The sequence below is a fragment of the Leptonotus elevatus genome, chromosome 14 (assembly GCF_054856555.1).
Source record: "Leptonotus elevatus isolate MCC_2025b chromosome 14, RoL_Lele_1.0, whole genome shotgun sequence".
Taxonomy (NCBI): Eukaryota; Metazoa; Chordata; class Actinopteri; order Syngnathiformes; family Syngnathidae; genus Leptonotus; species Leptonotus elevatus.
The window spans coordinates 9,593,978-9,609,912 of record NC_141252.1 but is presented as its reverse complement, the minus strand read 5'-3'; positions in this window follow the sequence as shown (position 1 = coordinate 9,609,912).

Here is a 15,935-nt window from a genome sequence, read left to right as displayed (position 1 = left end):
ACATCGCACTGAAAAGATCCACAGTTTGCTTGTTGTTTTTACACTCCTTTCCACGACTTTCCACTAGAGTAAGTTGCACAAACTGGCATGACAAGAGCGAAAGGTCCCCGCAGTTCTCTCATTTCCTGGCATATAGCCAAAACGTTGCTGCCCTGCTCCTTGTCTAACAGAAATGTGAGTCTGTATGACAGTGGGCCATTAGAGACCTGCTACCCTAACCTCAACCCCGACCCCTAAACCACTGCAGACGTCCTCCACGACAAGCATGACGGTGACATTTATTGTGTTGCGAAATTCATGACCAGATCGGCATGTTTGTACAAAGGGGAGTTTGCTTTCACGAAAGACACTTTAACAATGATAAAGTTTATATCTGTAGGAAGTCATCAGAGTCAGCAGCTAGGGGCGGTATGTTTGGGCCAGTGGGTGACGTGTACAGCATACCACACAGTCAAATGGTGCGAGGTCCGAATTCCGACTGGGTCAATAGAGGGTTTCTCTGGCCACTCTGCCTTCTTCCCGTACTCTAAAACCATATAGATGGAAAATGTAAACATGTCAATTAAAGACTCTAAGTAGCCCATAGGTATGAATATGAGGGCCTAGTCTAGCTCAAAGCAAACGTTTTATACAATTTTGCGGCGACAGAAAGTAGACAAAACGTTAGACTATGTCAAACCAGGTCTAAATCGTGGTGTTGGTTGTGTAATTAATAATAATAATAATAATATAATTTTGGTGTACGAAGACAGATTTCAGTCATTGCAGAGATCAATTCAGAGAAAGTTTTTAAATTATTATTATTATTATTACCATCATCATCATTATCATCATCGTCATCGTCATCAACAACATCATGATCGTCATTATTATTATTATTTTTGTTATTATTATTATTATTATTAATATCATCATTATTAAGCGTTGAAGGCGGTCTCCAAGTGCCCACTTTGCAGCAGCCAACTTAATTGATGTCACATCATCCGCAAGTAGAGATCTTCTTGCGGTTCCTGATAAACATACTTTGTTATCTGTAAGCTTGTATCCGTGATTTTATTCTTGCAGCCACGGGCCACAACTCCTGACCAAAGGTGAGGGTGGAAACGTAGACGGACCAGTACATCGAAAGCATTTGGAAAAATGAATCAAAGATTTTACTCGACATGGTCTTTAAGGTTAACTGTACATATTCATGTTATTGTTAAGGCCTTTCATGCTTGTCTATAGAGAGTAGAAAGCGTACAATCCAGTGTGTGTGTGTGTGTGTGCGCGCACATGGCTACAGCCTTTGCCAAGAGGCATTTTCTAATTTATTACCTGGCAATCGTCAGTATGGAGGATGCACACCATCTAGGGATGCATAAATCTTGGTAACATAGAGGTTATTGCTCTTTTTATGTTGAAATTCTGCTTGCCTTCGATTGTTGCGAACAATATTTGTTTTAACAACACAATCTGCTCCGCACAACTACCATTTGTTTTACGGACTTGGTGCATGTTTGCACAATTACAATCGCGAGCCACAGACGGACAGCGAGAGATGAGGCTGAGCGTAATAAACTGCCTCTTTTGCACAATCATCCTCACAGTGACATGAGCATCAAATTCAAGTAAAAAAAAAAAAAAAAAAGAGTGAATTATATAAAGGCTCTATCGGTATTTCATTTTTTATATTGCTGTGCTAAATCATTCCAGGGCATCATTGAGGTTGAGGCTATAACAAAAGACGGTGTCATGAATATTTGTATGAACTGTACACATGTGTAGATGTTGTATAACACATTTGTTTGAGACGGCGGTTGAATAAAACATTATCAACACAATTCTCTTCATATCAAGCAAGCAACATCATTTGAGCCTACTGAGTGAAGTTATATCAAATGTTTGGATCATTCCACCTCAGTTCACTCAATGAGTGAAACCCTACTTTTTCAGATTTTGCTTAAATTTGGTGTGCGGGTATATCATAGCATGAAATACCTATAATGCTTGAATAGCTGCGCCCTCCCTCGCAGGGGACATGAGTCCAAGTAAACTATGTGGTGCTTTTATTTTGAAAGTTGTGCTTTTATTTCATGTTCACACTTGCAGACGCTAATACAAGCAAGATAGTGAACAAGTGCTATGACTTGTGTCTGAAGTCTTGCCAACTTTAGAAAAAAATATAAGAAAAATTTGAGCTCGGACTGGCCTCCAAAATTCCCATTTACGGCAGCGAATTCCTGTTGAAATTGGAATATCCACTTCTAAGTACGCAAAAGTTTTTCTTTTTAGTTTAAAAGGGTTTACCTTAGCTAGAATCCCACGTTGCACTGTAGCTAAATGTAGAATCCTGGTTGGTTATTCGCTCTTTTGCTGCTGTAAATAGTAAATCCTTGTTGTGGCGAATGCTACATGCTAAACTAACAAGCTAGCTGGGAGACAAGCGTGAGAGGCGACAGCAAACTAACGACATACGTCACACATTAGTTCCCATGACTAGTATTTCTTCTTCTCTTTCTTCTTCATTGTCTTCCATTTCTTCTACTTTCTTTTGGCGATTAGCAAATACTTTTTTGGGTGCATTTCTGCCATCACTGAAATGTTGTTTTTTTCTTCTTCATGACACATTTTTTGACTGGTGCGACTTGTACGCCGGAGTGACTTACAGTCCAAAAAATATGGTATATTTGGAGTCTTGACTAGGAACGGCTATGAGTCGGCGATTAGTACACAAAATTGTTCTGAATCTAAAATTTAAAAAAAAGTCAAGATTATAATTTTTAAAGTGTATTTCTAAATTGTAACAATACCAAAGCCGCAAACAAGACATTGTGCATTTTCTGAATACATTTTTAAAAAATTGAATAAAGTTGAGGTAAGCATTGTTGGCTTGGCTGTCAACCAACATTTGTTCCAGTCTCTCATGTGGCCCCTTTGCCAAATTAATCGCCCACCCCTAGTTTACATGAATAGATAGACAGATTTTCCGTTTGAAAGTTAGAGAAATTACTGTACATCACTTAAATTATACACTTTCAAATCAATCAGAGAGAATCAAAACATTAAAACCCTGGAAGTGACTGTACACAAGAGGAAAGCAAGGTAAAGAGTTGAACTTAAGGGAAAGGTGAGGTCAAGGGCAGTAATGGGGTCATCTTCAAAGATGAGGGCTGTAATCCGTCTGTAACCTTCCCTCCCACGTATGCGCCACGCGGCACCATGTGCACCATGTGCACTTCATGCATCCATGCACACCGAATTACACCAATACTGCATTTGTGAAAAGCAGAAGCTCCATCTGATTTGCACCAAACTTTAACTTCCAAAACGGTGACAATATGAGCCAAATTGTGTTTGTTGAGACTGCAGGGATTATCCTGAGGGCTCAACAAATATTTCAAATGGATCCTTCTGCTTCTCTGAGGCAGCGGGATACAGTAAGTGTAGTCACAGTCGTACCCTCTGGAGTGCTGCTTCACTCTTTACTGCTCTGTAGCCTCCTGTTAATGGTGCCATCAAGCAGTAGGTACCAGCTGGAGAAGACCAACTATCACAGGGTGTCATCGCCAGCATGTGTTGAAGCTTCTTGAACCTAAAGCTGTAGTGATTTGTTTCTCTTTTTAAGATTGGATGTTCAGCAACTAAAACCCACTTTCTGACACCAGAGACAGCCGAAATCTTGAACAAAAAGAAGTTTAAATGGAATTCCTACTTGTAATATAGAACATTTATCTACTTTTTGATGGCATGTGAAGGAATTATTCATATTTTTTGGTTGCCATACTGCTTGAAGGCGTGCATAGGCATCGAAACTTGGCCGGCCTCACATGTGGGAGGAATGAGCGCTTTAAACCTCCGGCCAGGTTCTGCCTGGAACAAGGCAATCTCCTTCGCTCACAGAGCCTGCATTTTTAATGAGAACATCTGCTCCGGTGGCCCTCTGGTGGAAGCTAGGCTTGCTTAATCACACAGCCGAGCCCCTCAAGTCCATCGCAGCGGGATTTACCGAGTCCGGTGATCAGACGGAGCTGGCCACTTGGGGAACGAGGGTGATTGGGGTGGGGGCTGGATGGGGCGCAAGGATTTGAAATATATTTCAAAAGGAAGAAAAGTCCCTCTAAAGTTGACAGAAGTTCTCAAAAGATACAAAAGTTCAAGTACTCCACTCGAGTTATAGTGGGTGCAGATATTCTCCTACAGGTGGTCTGTTTTCGTTTAAAGGGGGATTTGCAACACTTACAAAGAAAGACGACGGGGTCTCAAATCAGGTGGTCGAGTTCGTAATATATGCTCTCTTCAGCCCCTGCAAATTATTGAGATCGCACAGCTTTTACTATTAAGGGTGTGACAAAAAACTGTTTAAAACGGAAAATCTTTTTTGCATTCAAAATATGTATTTATTGTGAATAAAACAGGTGAAATGATGGACCACTATTTATTTAAAAATAGTGTGTGCAGGGGTTTTTTTGTAATTTATACAAAGAAAAACTGTAAAATGATAGAAGAGACATTTCAAGTGTTATATAATATTTACTTGTATTTAAGCTTTTTAAAATTGTTATATTTTTCATGAATAAATACAAATGTGGTTTTTTGATTATACAAACTCATTGAAAAAACATTTGAATTGGACTTTCTCACTCACACACACACAGATAGATAGATAAATATATATATATATAGAGAGAGAGAGAGAGAGAGAGAGAGAGAGAGAAAGAGAGAGAAATTATTTGCTGATGATGTGATGACATTGTCATATTGTAAAAATGTTATGCCATTTAAAACAAATACTTTAAATTTTATATAAACACAAAATATTAAAATTGATTAAAATTAAAATTATGAATATTAAAATTGATTATTTCAATTGTATTTTCAATGACAGAACAGAAAATACAGTACTAAAGAAATGTGGTTTCAAACTGACAAAAAATTATTTTATTATAGGCCTACAATATATGACACGTTACATGAAGGTAGTACAAATCTGTTAAAAAAAATAAAAATAAAATAGATTGACAGCAATTTCTGCTGGTTGCTGCCAGATAGTGTTTTGCCTCACTTGTTTCAAGATATAGATGACGACACAATATATCCCATCCTAAAAAAATGAACTGGGCCTGCATGCCAGCTTTATAGAACAGTACACACAGCTTTATTCTTATTTTTTGATCTTCATTGCAAATTTCTGGTGTGTGTGTGTGTTGAACGTGAGAGATCCTCCACCTCAAGATATAAAGCCATCCTGACAGTCATCGCTCTCCCTCTCCTGACTGCATTATCTGATCTGATTACTCTCTCAGTCGGGATGCGCAGACATGGCGGAGACTGCAGTGTAATATAACATGCCTCTATATGACTTGTGGTTGCTACATGAGATATGCCGCCCGCACACATCATGCCAGCGGTAACATCAGCCCTGTCTGCCTGCCTCTGAGACCTGACAGCTTCATTGTTATGAACGCGCTTGAGAAGCAAGGCCCAGACAGCGTGGCATGTCAATGCTGTTAGAAAAAAAAAAAGAAGAAGTGCGTAATTACGCAGTAAATCAAAGCAATCTCCGGCCCAGGCTTTGACCAATTTATCTGCAGGCTTAGATTTAATGTGCCCAGGGAGGTTGCCGTGACTTCTGTGCACCTCATAACACAACAAGGAACTAGTGAAAGGCATTAGTGTACAGCAATGAATAATGTCTGTACCTCATGCATCCTCCATCTTTGTGGCTGAAACGCAGCCTTTGCTAGCTTTCCTTCATAAAGTTGGGCTGAAACCCTGCCATCATTATACAGCGCTATTAAATAATCCTGTTTCTTACGGGCCTGTAGGGATGACACAGATGATGGTATAAACATTAGAGTGAGGAACAACCCTCCAGTAAGCCTTTTGTTTGCCATGTGAGCAGGTGTGATCTCTGACTCTGTGCTTTCAAAGAAGTGTTGGAAGTAATAAGAAACATGACGCTAAGGATTGTGCTACAGGCTGCCACAACATATTCTCCTTGAAGTGCATCCAAATGATGGTTTTCTTTGAGCGGTATATTAACAGCTTGTGAGTAACAGCCTATAAATACCGTCTGAATTGTAACTGTTGTCAACAATCACGGATGCTTCTTTGCATGCAACGAAACGAGTCATTTTCTACGCCACTTTTTGGCCATTAGGGTCTCAGGTGAGCTGGAGTCTACTACCCCAGATGATGTTCGGTGATAGGTAAAGTACACCTTGGAGTGACCGCTACTCAATCAATCTTAACCATTAACACTGACATTCAAATCTATGGAAGCTCGAGTCTTCAATGAACCTAACATGCATCTTTCCTGTATTAAACATAGAGACAGATGTGCTATCAACTCAGCCGCTGTGCTGCAGATACGTGATGCTATTTCCTAGAGAGATTGTGGACAGAAATCTATCCGTGATTTTAACATTTTTCACGTTTTACAGATCCTCAAACATATTCGCAATTTTCACATTTTCAGATCCAGAAATATAATTCACAATTATAATTTTCATGTTTTTCATATACACAAATCTCCGTGATTTTCACGCGTTTTTCACATCCACGAATCTATCCGTGATGTTCATGTTTTACAGATCCACAAACATATTTGTGATTTTTACGTGTTTTTCAGATGTTCACGTGCTTTGCAGAGCCACAAACCTATTTACGATTTTCACGGGTTTTTCAGAACCACAAATCTATCCGTGATTTTCACGTTTTTCAGTGTTTCACGTGCTTTGCAGATCCACAAACATATTTACGATTTTCTCGTGTTTTTCAGATTCACAAATCTACCCGTGATTTTCTGGTGTTTTTTCAGATCCACAAATCTATTCGCGAATGTCAGCTGTTTTTCAGATCCACAAATCCATCCATGATTTCCACATTTTACAGATCCCCAAACATATTCACGATTTTCACGTTTTGTAATTTTGCGTGTGCATTTTTCATGACTTATTTGTAAATATTCAATTCTGCTTGTGAATTGTTTGTACGTTTGTGGATTGTCACGCATTGTACGTTTATTTTTTAGACAAATATCACGCAGTTTCAAGATATTCACACACACAGACAGGTCCTCAGATATTCACGTGCGTGTCTAAAGCCTCCTCCATCCATGAGGAGGCAGTGTTGCTGTCTCCATTGAAAGGGAACGAGCTATCGTCTATTGGAAATTGGAAAAACAAAAAACAAGCCTTGATCTGATCCTCTATTATGTGTTTATTTGCCATAAGTCAGGAAACAAAATACAATCCATTCCTTTCCTTTGAGCTTGTGATTCCTTTACAGGAAGATGTTCTTCTTCTACTGTTTAATTGAACAATAGAAGAATGTCTTCCGGGTGAAGGCAAAACAAGCTCAAGTTTTGCTGTTCAGACAAATGTTCATTCTTTTACAATCTTCTTCTTCTTTTTTTGTACGATTGTGTGGCGCTAGACAAATCCAGTGCACCGGTGACTTGAAATCATGTCACAGGTTGATGTTCATCAAGTTCCTATGTTTAGGAGTGTTGATTTACACGTTCATGTTAAAAGAAGCGTGATGGTCAATACATCAACTTTAATTCCATCTCTCTTGTCTGCTTTCTTTCTGCCTGTGGTGCTTCCTCCCCCGTTACAAATGGCTGCTCGTGTGCTAGCAGGTGTGTCTGGCTGTGCAGGTGAAGGGCTAGAGGTGCAAGGATCTGTGAGATCGTTCTGAACCTGTAACAGTATCGCTGGCTTTTGTTACTGAGGCTTCCTCTGGGGTAAGTCAGAGGTCAGTTTTTGTCAGGTGATTTGGATATTCACCAGTTGTGTTTTGCTTGAAGCTTTTTAGCGAGGGATAACTCTTCTGCTTTTGTACTCCCAACATTCTACTTGTCTTGTGCTCTTTTACCATTTTTTCCCATGCAAAGTGTATACTTTTTCAAGTCATCTGATAATGGCAACAATTAGTTATTAAAAGAAAAGATGATTTAGTGTTGGCTCTTGAACCACTGCTTTTGAAAGTGCTTTAATACCTTCGGGGTGCGCTCTCTGCTTGTGAGTGTATGTGTGTGGGTGGGTGTCCCTCGGTAATGTGTGTTAATGACGCATCAGTCAAAACGCCTACGCGAGTCGACAGCATAGTTAATTCTTTAATAATGCATACCACCACAGCCACACTGGTCAGGTTAGTACAGTATATTAACACGTGAGCGCTAATGACTTTTTATGATGTAAGACGCATATAAAGAGATGCTTGAAATCAACTTCATTAAATAATGGATGGAATCCACTTGACATAGAGTTGGAAAACACCCTTGTAATTGCCAGTAAACTACTTGCCAACATTTATTTATGGAAGATGATGATGTCATTATAAATTTGGAGTGACTGACTGACTTTGACACCGTAACCCTAATTTGAAACCACAATCATAGTTTGATCATTTAATTCAATCTTAGTTGCCTAACCTAAGCCGATTTTTGAAACTCTACATTGAAATCCTAACCTCAGTTTAAAACCCTGCTTTTAAACCCCTTGACAGCTGATTTTTTTTTAACCAATAATTACTGTTATAAATTCAGGCCCTGCTTTGAAACCCCACCTTGAAAACCTTTAAGCTTACTATTAAACCCTAACCCTTGAAACCTTAATTTGAAACATCAACCATAGCTTAAAACCCTATTTTGAAATTTGAATCATAATTTGAAACCCTAATTTGAAGCCCTACTTTGAAAATTGAGGTCACACATTTTGACAGTTGAATTTTATAAACCATCATTTTATAGACATTATTATACATTTTTCCCTGCTTTGAAACCTACTCCTACTCTGAAAGCCTACTTTGAAACCCTTACCCTAGTTCCCTAATTTAAGACCCTACTTTTGAACCTCTAACAATAACTAGATATGTGACGAATTACCACTTTGATTATCTGCGTCCTATTGCATTTTGGGAACGGGAATCAGCCCTTTTTCTTTTCGGGTATAATTGTATGTGAAAAGTGAATGTTGTAAATTGTCTCTATAATTGTCCGAAAGGAAAAATTAACAAATAAAAACAAACAATAAATTAAAATCCTTGACAGTTTTTTATTTTTTAACCAATAATTTTATAGCACCGTTTTAAATTGTGACCCTCTTTTAAAACCTTACTCATACTATGAAACTATACTTTGAGATTGTAAACCTAGTTTAAAAGTCTACTTTGAAACCCAATTTGAAACCCTAGTTTGAAACCAAAATTTTAAACCCTACGTTGAAAACTGTACATATTTTGGCAGCTCAAATTTTTAACCAATGATTTTAAAGGGTTTAAAGAGTGGCTTTTTGAAATTTGGAGTTTGGAGGTCAACTCCATGTATTACTGGCTAGCTGCCCTTATATTTCCTGTATGAATGGCCATTTATTACAGAAACTTCTTCTCTTATTGGCTAGTCACACTTTTAGATGAGTCGTGTATTTTTATCTAGTTGTTGACTCATCTCAATGTAGTATTTCCTGTGTTGGTGGATAGTCACAAATCTATTCTTCGTGTGTTTATGGCTTATAGACAAACTGCATTTGTTAGTGATGAGAGGAGTGATCGACAGTGCTAATACTCCAATAAGATGTTGACTATCTCTGTATAGGCACTAAAGGAGAATTGTCAGGTCCGTACAGCATCTCTAACAACACAAGTGTTTGCGGCAGCACACCACCCGTCTTATGAAGAAAAAAAAGAAGAAGAAAAAAAAGACTATTATAACCAAAGCATGATTCTGCATCCATAGACAGGATTAATCATCCATTGGTTGTACAGTGGGCCGCTCCACAATACCCCGGGGGAGATCTCAAACGTACCCTTCCTGGTCCCCCACCCCCTGAGAGAGGCAGAGATGGTTTAGACTGGCCTCTGGTATAATGCAACTCTCTGCGGAGTCCATATTGATTACACCTGCCACCGGCGGCTAGCTGCAGCCATGTGCCGTGACAGCTGCCAGCGCGGGGCAAGATGGATAACCGCCCCAAGTAGCTACATCATCACTTGGAGAGGTGGAAGGGCAGATGATTTTTTTTCTAATTGTATTTGTCACGCAGCAGTTTTACTTTCACACAGTTTTACTTTTACACTCAACACTGTGTGTTTGAAGGTTCCTGTATATTAAAACTGCACAATCTCATGAGGACATTCTGATTTTACAAAGCTTAGTTTTGATCTTGGTCAACTAATAAGAAAAATGTATTGTTCCTGTCAGGAAGCGTTGTGTTCTTTTATTCTCCATCTCCATGCACCCAAATGAGGTGTTCCTTCAGTTTTGCAAGATAGCGAGCTGTGTTGGACAAGAATTGCTCAACTTGTCATTGCAAATCATGACTCACATCACTCAACTCAACTCGCAGGCACAATGGAAACAGTAGAGGCCCCAGAATTGAACCCTGTGGAACACCATGTGAATTCATATTGCACATTCTTTTTTTGCTCTACATTGTTAGTAGGAAGGGATTACAATGATAAAGAAATCACATGACGTATCATTACAACAGCCACAAGTCGACCAAAATCCCTGCAGCACAGATAGGCCACGCAACGTTGCGTGACCACCTGATGGCCAAGCGGGGCATATAATCACGAATCATGACTCAGGTGTGTGTCTTGACCCCCACCGAACCCCTGAGACTGACTTACCACACCTGTTGGGCTCCGATAGAACCCAGGTTAAGAACCACTGCTGACTTTTGCATCTGAAGTTATTCGATATACAAGCCGACATTACATTTTCTAAACAGATACATTGTAGTTGCACCGAACTAAAGGCATACTTGTCATCTCTCACACGGAAAGAGTTAGACGGGTAGCTACGGCAGTGTGGTACCAGTCCCGGTAGCACCAAGTCCCTCCTGAGAAGCGTTAAGTTTATGGTGTTGATTATGGAGATGAGCAAGCTCTAAAACTCGATATTTTTCCAAGAGCGCGAGAGAGAAAGACTGCGGAGCGTGTGAGTACAGCCGCGCTCTCACACAGGAGAGCCGTAGAGTGAGCAAGCTAAATGGGTGTAAAGGGATCGAGATGGCTTAGTCAGGATAAGAGATCTAATGCTACGTGTATGTTTGGGATAGTGCCTCTCTCGCTCTATTTCCGCATACAGTAGCAAAGGCTTAATTTGCCATTTTTTCTCATAGTAGATGCATTAAAACAACCCCATGTAGTTGGAACAATCACATGAGAGCAAGTGGCCATATTGTATCAAACATTTTACTCTACTTAAAGATTTATCCTAGTTACTATTTTTGCGAACTTTGCCAGGCTATTATTTATTTATTTTACCAAGGATGGGTTAATTTTTTTTTGACCCAGCAGATTGGGTTGAAGATTGAATTTGGCCGAACTGAAGAACTGAAACGGATCGCCTTTTTCAGGTTTGTGCATTGAATTTGAAAATATCCATACTGGCTGGATGGATCAGTGGGCAACATCTCTGACTTTAGAAACAGGGATTGGGGTTCAAATCCCTGTCAGGTGGATGAAACACCCACACTAAATGGTTGGGTTGCTTCATAAAGGACATCTGGTGGAGAAACTGTAGCAAACAGATCATGTGAGTGACTTGTTGATGCAACGCCTGACAGGGTAAAATTTGCACTAGGAAGAGTATTATAAATGAAGTATTTTTACTGTATGCAAGACAATTTGCCTATCCCATCTGGGTGGAGGATCAAAATAATGATCATTTTGAGCACTATATAAATAGGAATGAAAATAGGAATTCATGTTTACTTGACAAAAAACAAGTAAAGTTTTCGCTTAGAAATTGTAAGTACTTTTTGCAAGGAGAGTTTTTGAGTACATTTTAGTAGTTTATTTTAGTAATTTGTTGATTTTTTTTTTTAATGATTACAAAACAATATAAACAAGTGATTAATACATTAACACTGGAGTCTTATTGCTCGCGTAACTTTCGCTGTCGTTTCTCCTTCTCTTAACACACACAAAAGCACACACAGCCAAAGAATAAGCAAATCTCATACTATGATGCTGGCAGCTGGCGGATCAGAGTTTCCGTCAAGTACGCTGAGGCCTTGTGTGATACCGTGCATGATGAATGTTTGAATTCTGAAGTTGTTGCTTCCACTGCACATGTAAATATTGTCTCACTTGCTCTGTGTTGCTTCCAGTCCCTCTTTCTGCAGCATGGACCGTAACATCTCTGATAAGATGACAGATGGATTCAAAGGCTAAGGAGAAAAAGGGGTAGGTAGAGGTTTGCCTGTGTCTTCTCGGCTGATGAGGAAGGAAAGCACGCCGAAGCATTAATGGACGTGAAACAAAAATAAACCGTTTTCAAGTGTGAGATAAGAAATGCACAAGCTGAGCTGCTTGTGGAACATTGCCTTTGATTTATTCCTCTTGGGGGAAGAAAGATTGTATTATTGTGTTTGGATGTGTTGGGGGGGGGGGGGCATGGCACACAAGGAACAATCCAAGTTCACCACAGGAAGTCAATTTATTTGAGAGGGCAGCTCGAATAAAAATAGAGAGCCCTCCCCTTCTCTCCCAACAACAGTGTCGGAATAATTGCCCGGATTTTTGTGAGGAGGCAAGACGACTCCAGAGACAATAAAGTTTGTTCTGTGCCTTGTTTCCATATGTGTGTTATGGAAATATTAGCCCGGTATTGTTGTCATGTTATTTTGTTTTTGGCACATTTCCGCGTGTCTGCAGCTGTCAAAACACAACAGAATCTCAATCATTTTCCCTCCCAGATATGTCGACTTAGCACTCGAGTCAGGTTGACTGCCAGCTGCCGTCTTTTGTTTGACAGGATGTGATGATTTATCACAAGTCCTACGCAGTAAATAGACAATAACTGTTCAGTGTCACACTCGGCTGGGTTCTAACTAGGTTTCGGGGGAGTCTAAGGGAGTGCTGTGCGGGCCTCACGGGGGCCAATGTGCTGTGTTTAATGAGATCTCGCAGCGGTGTTTAAATATTTAACCGTTACTTGGTGAATCCTCCCTAACAGCCGCCAGGCAAAACTGGTGAGGGGCCTGCAAACATCAGAAAATAAGAACATCCTGCATATGTAATTCATGGGATTATAACCAAAATTGGACTGCAAAAGTTGAACGACAGGGAAGTGGCGCCACTTGGGGTTCAGGATGGAAAAGCCAAGTAAAACCTCTGCACGGACTCAACAACTTTTGGCAAGCGCTAATATTTAGCATTTAGCATCTAATACTTCTAATATATAGAATATTTGTAATTTGTTAGTTCCCACGAGAAATCAACCAAATCCAAGAAGTTTAGAGGTTCCACACCTATTGGCCCAAATGCTGTTTGGCGCTTGCGCATTCATACACAATGAAAAGGTGAGCATGCTGATTTAAAAAAACAAAAACAAAAAAAAACACCTTGTATTATACATGGGTTTTATTTGACAACTTTGACTTTCTTTCTCTTGCCTCATTCCTCTTTTTGCTTTGTTTTTTTTTCAAAACATTTCCCCACCGATCAGTTCAGGCTCAGCCAGCAGCCGCCATTCACGGGGAGTGGCGTGGGGTGTCTGCCATCCCCTGCTGTGTTCAGAGAAGGAGTAGTATCTTGAGTGTGCTTGTAGCGTGCTAATGTGTGCAGCCATTGGGGGATGGAGGGGAAAGGTGGGAGTGAGGGAAGGGTGAGCGATACACCAGTCAAGTGCTTGGAATCAGACTACCAAAAAATGGAAGCAGGAGAGAGGAAATGTAATCATGTGCTTGAATTGATTATTCAAACTTGCATTATTTTTGGTATTTATGACACTGAATAGTTTATACTGTCATGATTATGTTGTCTTTATTTCCAAAAAGATTTTTTTTATATCTAATACAGAGTATAGATTCATTTACAGAGTTGTCTTCTCTTCTGGCATTCTAGTGATTGAAGTCATGATAATTCCTTATCCTTATTTATGTATCCCAAATGTAATGACTGTTGAATAAGTTGTCAAATTAATTGTATTTGGAATTATATTTTTTGCAGTCTTTCAGACTACTCTAATACAATAGAATGCATTGACACACGTCTGTGTCAAGGGTGTTTTCGAGGCTCCTGCTGGTGAATATTTTGCAAATCTGCTTGGGAAAGGCTACAGATGTTTTACAGTATTTGGGGAGTTTGTTGTGTCTGCCAGCTGGAGGAATCTGGAGGAAGTTAAACACCTCAGACTGCAGCATGGGCAGCATCTCCTACCTTTTTAACACCCACTCCCTTCCTTTCACCATCCCATCCTAATTCAATTCCAGTTTGTTTGTTTTTTCGAAGCAAATGACAACAAATTAATCTTACGACAAAAACACACATACTGTGATTCTTTTTTTCCCAGTGCAGAGGGCTGTTGTGCATAAAAAAAACAGCAATCCAACATTAACATGCAAGAACTAATTTGTGTGCAATTTTTGACTGCCATCTAGTGGTGACAGGTGATATTACAATGTAAAAGCTTACAATGTAACCCCACTACTCAGGGGGATAGGGACCAAGTTAGTCTGCGAAAAGCAAAATTCCGCTTATAAGTGACGGCCATTAAATTTCATTGGGAAAAAAATTATTCATCTTCCAATACATGTTTTCCGTGGAAAATGGTGTTTTTTTCTGCAAATAAGTGATTTCGGAGGTTCACTATAGTAGAGGAAACATTGGTGAGGGGAATTAATCAAGGGGCCAGTTCTGCCCATTCTTGCTCCAGATGATGCTGTTTTTCTTTCCCCCAAATGCACATTTTGAATTTAATACGGAGCAGTAAAATTGCAGAATAGCAATTTCCTTAGTCAGTCTGACATTACTGCTGGTTCTCTCTCCGACAGCTCCAACGGCCCCAAGCTACGCGTCGTTTGTTATTCGAAAAGCCTAGTAGGCATGGCTGGCAGTGGCTTCTTTTTCAATGGCCTTTGGGACACTAAGGAGTCGGACTCAAGGAATTCTGCCTAGCTACAAGTGCTAAATGGTGGTGCTTATCATGTTATTTAAAGCCAGAGTTTTAAACAGAAACAAAACGGATCCGTGTATTTGGTAACAAAGAGCTAAATTTGGTTTAGAAAAAAAATTGGGGGGTAGGCGGGGATGCTGCTCCAATTCGTCCTGATTATTTTTGTGTTCTGCGTTCATCCTGCAGGGCGATGCTTTTTGACAGGGGTGGGCTGTATATAGACATCGCTGTGAGCCGTGGCAGGCTGCGGGTGCCAAATCATATGCATGAGTCCTCTTGCCATGCCGCTTCATGTGGCAGCCAAGTGAGGCCCGCTCAGGTTCTTTGCCAGGGAACCAGACGATTATTCAAACCCAAATGCACAGTGTACAGTATAGAAAACACCTCGTGCATGCCCAATCTATACCAACCCCCATGCCTCCATCCACCCTCGTTATTCCCCCGCACCCCTTCAGTCTCCATACCACACTCATTATTAATGATCTGAGGGACAGCTTTCATTTGATCTATTACTTAGGACGGGACGGCGGCTGCTGTGCTGCCACATCCCTGCTGGATCTTTAATTATTTCATGGAGGGCTTTCCTCCTCGCCGTCGCACCCGCTCTGTTGTGCAGATGAAATATTGAAGTTGAGGAGTGTTGTGCAAAGTGGCCTTGCACAGGGTGAGGGGTGTGTGTGCGTGTTAGTCTGCCAGGACGTGTGTGTGTGTGTGTGTGTGTGAACGTAACGCCTACTTGGGTGACCAGATCTTCTAAATTAAAAAAAGATGATTTTGCTGAAAATCAAATACACAATAAATTCTCTCCAGGAACTATTTATAACAAATCACTAGTCAATGTGGTGGTTATGTTATTCCTTTAGCTAATGATAAATGCTATCTTTGTTAGCAGTTTAACAGCACTAAATAAGGCAGCGCACTCACCATTATCCAACTTTTTTTTTCTGTGATGTTTACCTTGTGCCAGTCCCAAATTAAAATACCGGAAATATGCCGTCAGAAAAGCTCAGTTTGTCTTGTGTCTGACCAATGACCGCAGCAT